This window comes from Harpia harpyja, chromosome Z, assembly GCF_026419915.1.
Source record: "Harpia harpyja isolate bHarHar1 chromosome Z, bHarHar1 primary haplotype, whole genome shotgun sequence".
NCBI classification, from domain to species: domain Eukaryota; kingdom Metazoa; phylum Chordata; class Aves; order Accipitriformes; family Accipitridae; genus Harpia; species Harpia harpyja.
The window spans coordinates 106,358,074-106,364,073 of NC_068969.1; positions in this window are offsets into that span (position 1 = coordinate 106,358,074).

Sequence of the window (6,000 nt, forward strand, 5' to 3'; positions counted from 1 at the left end):
TAATGAGCCGTGTCCTTGTCTCAACCTGCCGCTTCCTCTCCCGGCAGCGTCTGTGCTGCCAGCTGGGTTATTTTTTCTTTCTTTTTTTTTCTTCCCTTTTCTTTTCCCCTTCCTGTCTCTATTCTCAAGTGGTTCCCAGCCGGTGCTGGCACGCAGCCCTCGCTGGAGACCTCCTCCCGGGCTGACCTTTGCAAACTCCCTCAGATGAGCGTGCCAGGCTTCTCCTGCCACCCACGTCGGGTGTGCGGGAGAGATGCGAGTGGCTCTGCATGGCAGTGGGCAGCAGCATGTGGGAGGACTCGGTTGTCTCCAGACCCCTGCTGCCCCCACCGGTGCTCGGGCTCTGCTGGAGTGGCCAAAACCTGAGGGCAAGAGTGAGCAGGAGGAAAGGGCAGTGTGGGGGATGCTGCAGTACTTTTTTGGGGCAGAGCCTGGGAAGAGCAAGGCTCCACCAGGCAGATCCTGCCTTTGGACACCTTGGTTTGGCCTGACCTACCCTGCTGGCTCCTACTCTGAAATGCCAATGCACAGGTCTGAACTGGACATGCAGGGTGCGTGGGCTGTGAAAGCCCCTCGTGGGAGCTGTCTCTGCAAAGCCTCTGTCCAAGCAGGTGAAAGAGGAGGGGTGGTGTCCACACCCTGACTTGCAGGTTCTGGAGTGTGGCGAGTTGTCCCGCGTTGCTGTGGGAATCAGCAGGCACGGAATTCGAATCTGGAGTGTCTGGACTCTGGTTGAGAAGCTCTTGGTGAGGCAGAGGGATGGTAGCTGAGAGCTGGCAGCACCCCTGCAGCCCCTGGCATCCTCCTTGCTACCCACTTGTGACCTCACGTGTCCCCCTGTAAGGGAGGCCAGCCGTGCTGGGGAGCCTGAATAGCATCGCTTGCCCCTGGGGACCCATCTGCACGTGGAGGACATGCGCTGAAGTTTGGCTTGGCTTTGTTTCAGCTTCCAGCCTTTGCTCTGCTTTCCTCAGCAAAGGCGTCCTGTAGCACCTGATAGTTTCTCCTGGGGATGGCTCTCTCCAAGTTACGTTTTAACCAAGTTATTTCTAGTCTGCATTTGGGTGCCAAGCACACTGAGCTCTTCTAGCCTCTCCAGCCACCCCATCATTTGGGGAATTTTGACCTTGAAACACATCCCAAGTCCCTGCTTTCCAGGGCAGGGGTATCCACGGGTGTTCCCAGCAGGGATGCTGGCTCTGAAGGTCACGGCTGGAGGCAGACCCTGCTGCATCTATTGGGAGTGTGTCCATCTGATGCTTTTCCTCTAACAGATCTGCCTGGCATCTAATCTTTAATGTGCCAAATGAGCTGACAGCGGCAAGATGCGAGGGGTTCATCAGGACACAAAGTGGTACCCAGTTGACTGCTGTAGGAAGCTTAATACCTCCGTGGTGCTACCAAATCTGTCACCTCAAAAAAAAAAAAAAAAAAAAAAAAAAAAAAAGACCCCAGGGGTTGTTTTCTGAAAGAACAGGCTGGCTTGCCTTTATTCTGGTCTTGCCTTTTCTCCATTGCCTCCCAAACCTCCTTCTCTGTGACTGCCCTGGCCCGATGGCAGGTGGTGCTCAGAGGGATGCAGGCAATATTATGCTGGGGGCAGAAGACTCCACTGGTGCCGCAGCGGTGCCGGGTGGCTTCCGTCCCTACCTGTAGCCCATAACTACTAATCCCTCTGACTTTGCTGCTTTCTGAGCATCCTATCTCCTTGGTCCAGTGGGGTTATGGATGGTGGGTGGGATAAAGATTGCTGTACAGAAGGAGAAGGGAAGGGAGAAATATTTCCAAGCACCCCCTCCAGAGTGCTGGAGGATGCTGAGATGCCCCAGTCTCATCTTTGCAAGCAAATGCAGACGTGGGGCTGCCTGGCCCTGGGCATCTTAGCCCAGTCTCATGGGACTTTGTGGTTGCCAGCCCTTGGCTCAGCCATATGGCACTGTGCCAGTCCTGTGGTGGCTCTGTGGATCTCCAAGTTGCTGCCTGCTGCTGGCAGGGAACAGCCTTGCCTGGAGTTTTTCATTAGGAGCCTGAGACACCAGCCAGTGTTGAGGTTGAACTGGGAGGGAATGCGGTGGTGAGTGAGCTGGGGCTGCTGGCAAGGACTGGCTGAGCATCGGGTGCCCTGGCTGGAAGCCGGAGCAAGAATGCTTTTCCTCTCTGCCCGTTTCTCGCTCAGAGGCAGAGTGTGGGAAGATGGGGCAGGGGGTGGTGGTGGCGTATGAAGTGGCCAGTGGTTAACAGTGTGTTATGGGTCACCATCTGCAAGTCAAGCAGCTTTCTGATGTGTCTCTGGCCCAGAGGGCAGTCCTTGGAGGTTTCTGTTTAATCCGCTCTCCCACGGTGCCCATCACAGTGGTATCTAGGCACATTCATCCTCTCCTGCCTGACAGAGAGGTCTGTAGTGGCTGCTCTGTGCATGGGTTTTCGCTGGATGCATTGCCCTGCTCCCTGGGGAAAGGAGATTGGTCTTGCCCAGGTGGCCTCGAAGGCGCCCGCTAACCTGCTCTTCTCCTCCCGTGCTTGCTCAGGATGAAATGGGGCTCCTGCTCATCACCTGCATCACTTGGGTCTGGTGGCAGCGCTTGGGCCCGGGGCTGTGCTTGCCACATCTCCCTCTGTAACACTGACTCGAGAGGACGCCCCGAGAGCAGAGCGAACCCCCCGCTCTCCTCTCAACCCAGACCAATGGACAGAGCAGGGGGTTTGGCTATTCCCCAGCACCCACCAGTGCTTTCCAACAGCCCTGTAAGGCGGGGCTCCAGACAGGCCAGATCTCTGGGGATGCGAAGGTATCTGAAAGCCCTGCACAGCTGGCCAGCTGTGGGGCCACATCTGGAGCGTTGGGGCTCTGATTTGCAAAGCCACGTCCCGTTGCCCATGGTGAGGATTGCAGAGAGGATTTAGCCTGGCACGCGGTGCCCAGAGCTGCTGCAAGGCACCAAGATAATGCCGGTTGTGGTTGTCTCTGGAAGGACCATCGGAAAGCAAATACATCTGAGCCTGGTCAGGGGTGGCAGTGGGTGAAGTTGAAAGCAAGACTTTGCAAACCCCACCCTCCAATTTGCTGGAAGAGATCGAGCAAAGAGGGAAAAGTTACAGTGCCGCTTAATTAGGGAGCAAAGGAGGAAAGCAGCAGCATCTCCATGTGAGAAGGGGCTGGAAGAATTAATGCTGAAGAAAATACAGCCCAAAACCAATTCCCTGCTTTACTTCAACCTTCAGTAAGGACAGAGGCATTGAATGTACAGCCCGAAGGAGGGTGAGGAGTGGGAGGGAGGCGGGGAGGAGAAATTGCTGCTGCTGGAGGGGAACAAAAACACAGAGCGTTCAATGTGCTGGACTTGGGGAAGAGGGGCTGAGCTGCACCGTGGGCCCTGGGATCGCTGCCACACACTGTGACGGTGGCGGGGCTGCTGTTCGGCAAACCACTGTCTTTAAAGCATCGCTCAGGCTGGAGCGGTATTGAATGACCTGTGTTCATGAAGGAGGAGAAGCAATTGGGCAGATAGGAGCCTGTGTCTGGTCTCAAATTCTAGGTAAGGTTGAGGAAAAATAAGAATATTCAAAGTCAAATGGGAAGAGCAGCCATTAAGGGGGCGGGTAGGGACAGGGCGGCAGGCTCTGGGCTGCGGGTACTGATGCTTTTGCTTCCTCGAGGCATGTGGTCCGGTGCCTGCATCCCTGGGTCATGCCGATGTGAGCAGTGGTCCCCACTGCAATAAACCCTCCCTGTCCAATGCAGACATCGGCGTGTGCCTGCAGCAGCGATTAGAGGGGGGACCTGAGCCCGTCCTGCAGGTCCTGGGGTACCTTTAGGTACATCAGCGTTTCCCTCCTGTACAACGTGAGGGAGAATAGGACTGGGGACATGTCGTGACAGCTGACCATTCTGGATGTCAGGACCTGTGACCTGCCTGCCAGGTCGGGAAAGGGGCCCTGGCTAGGGTGTGATGCCACGCTCCCGGGCGCTGCACACACCGTGCCGGCTGCTGCACGCACCGTGCCGGCTGCTGCCGCTGCACCGCGGCTTGGTGCTGCTGGGAGGCTGCCAGGTGAGGGGGTGGGGGGTGGAGATGGGATGTTTTCTCGGGCACCTCGCGGGGCTTAAAAAAAGAAGTTATTCTAGGAAAAGAAATGAACCGAATCCGTGCCATCTCCCTGCTCGGTGCGGTGGCATGTCCCACACTGGGCTGGAGTTACGTAAGGACGTGCCGGCAGAGCGGGGTCACGTTGGGGCGCAGGCAGGCTGCAGGCAGGCTGCAGGCATCGCTCTGACCCGCTGCTGCCTGGCCGTGTGTGCCCTGTGTGTGCCGAACCCCCAAACGGGGTCTGCAGAGCCATGCATCGCGGAGCGTGCCAGGTGTGTGGGCACATGTTGCATCTGCCCGGGGTTGTACGCAGGCGTGTGCTGCGAGCCTGTGCATCCCAGGGGAGCGTTTGCCGGGTGACAACCCCAGGCCAGACCTTCCAGCTTAGGAATGGAAGTTTCTGTCCATGCACATCCCACGTGGTTGTGTTGCTGGGCATTCACACATGGCATGCCATGCACATACGTGTCCCCCACGCCATGCATGTGCCGTGTCCTGCACAGCCCCTGCCAGGTCCTGCTCAAGCTTTTGGGGATGGAGCGACCCGTCTGGCCAAGGTGAGGCATTTTTGCTACAGCAGCAGCCCCTGGAGAAGCATGTCCTCCAAGCTGTGGGGGCAAACACAGCTGGGAGTACTTCTGTGTGTGCTAAGGGGCCATCTCCCCACCTGAGAGTCTCTGGATTTGGGACCAAAAAGTGGCAGGGGGGCTTTTCCCCCTCAGGGAACATGGGTCACCCCACCATACCATGAAGGGGGTCGCACGCAAAATTCGCTCCAACCAGGGTTCCCCACCTGCAGAGGTGGGGTTCATGTGGAGGGACACACACAGTTGCAGGGTGTGCTTGCATTTCGGAGCGGGTGGTGAAGAAGGTGGCTGGGGGGGGGGATTCCTGGAGGGTGTAGGGGTGGGCGCACGCGTCTGCCGCGCATGGATCCCTGTGCGTATGGTTGCATGTACGGGCAGAGCTTCCGGAGAAGGTGAATGAATGAGGCAATTCACTATTTCAGCACTGGCTCTGGCGAGGCTTTTCCTTTAGAGGCAGGCGTGCGCCGGCGCGTGGGCTCCTGCCTGCGTATGCGCGTGGGCTCCTGCCTGCGTGTGCAGGTGGGCGTCGAGGGGGCTTCGGGAGATGTTTGCCACGTCAGGGAATTCACTCCGGGGGCTGGCGTGCGCCCCCGCCGTGCTCGCTGCCTTGTCTGCTTGGCGCAGCGTTGTGTAACTTCCGATGCCCCCACCGGATCTCCTTCCCCGGCAGAGATGGATGCTCCGGCTGCCCTCCCTGCCCGCTGCTGGGGAGACATCCCCCCCCGGCCAAATGGGGTGAGGAGGGCAGCCGTAATGTTCCTCCCTACCTGGGGATGCCAGTGCCTTTCGTCCCCACTGCAGAGAGGGCTGGCCCCGAGCAGCAGGCCTGCTCCGGCAGGCAGAGGAACTGACGGCAGGAAAAAGCCCTTGGCAGCCAAAAACCAGAGGAACCGTTTTCCTGGGTCTCACCGATTTATGCCCCTCAAACCAGGTGTTTGCTCTGGGAGAGGTAAGGGGGGTATGGGTCTCCCCCCACATGGGACCCACAAGGGACATCCGCGTGCTGCTGTGGGTCCCTGGATGCCAGGATCTGCGAGACCTGGGCTGAGACCCAGCAACTCATCTCATGCAATGCCAGGCAATGTGGAGAGAAGGAGGCGAGGCTGGTGAGGCCCATCGTGCCCAGCACCCACAGCCCATTGCAGGTAGCCAGGGGAGACGGGGCTGTTTTGCTGCTCCGGGAAGCAGAGGGACAGCCAGGGCAAGGGGGGATCTGCCTGACATTTTTGTCTCCACTGGCAGCCGCGTTGCCATGCCGGTACTGCCGTTTCCATGCCAGTACAGCTGTTTCCATGCCGGTACTGCCGTTGCCAGGCTACGCCGAG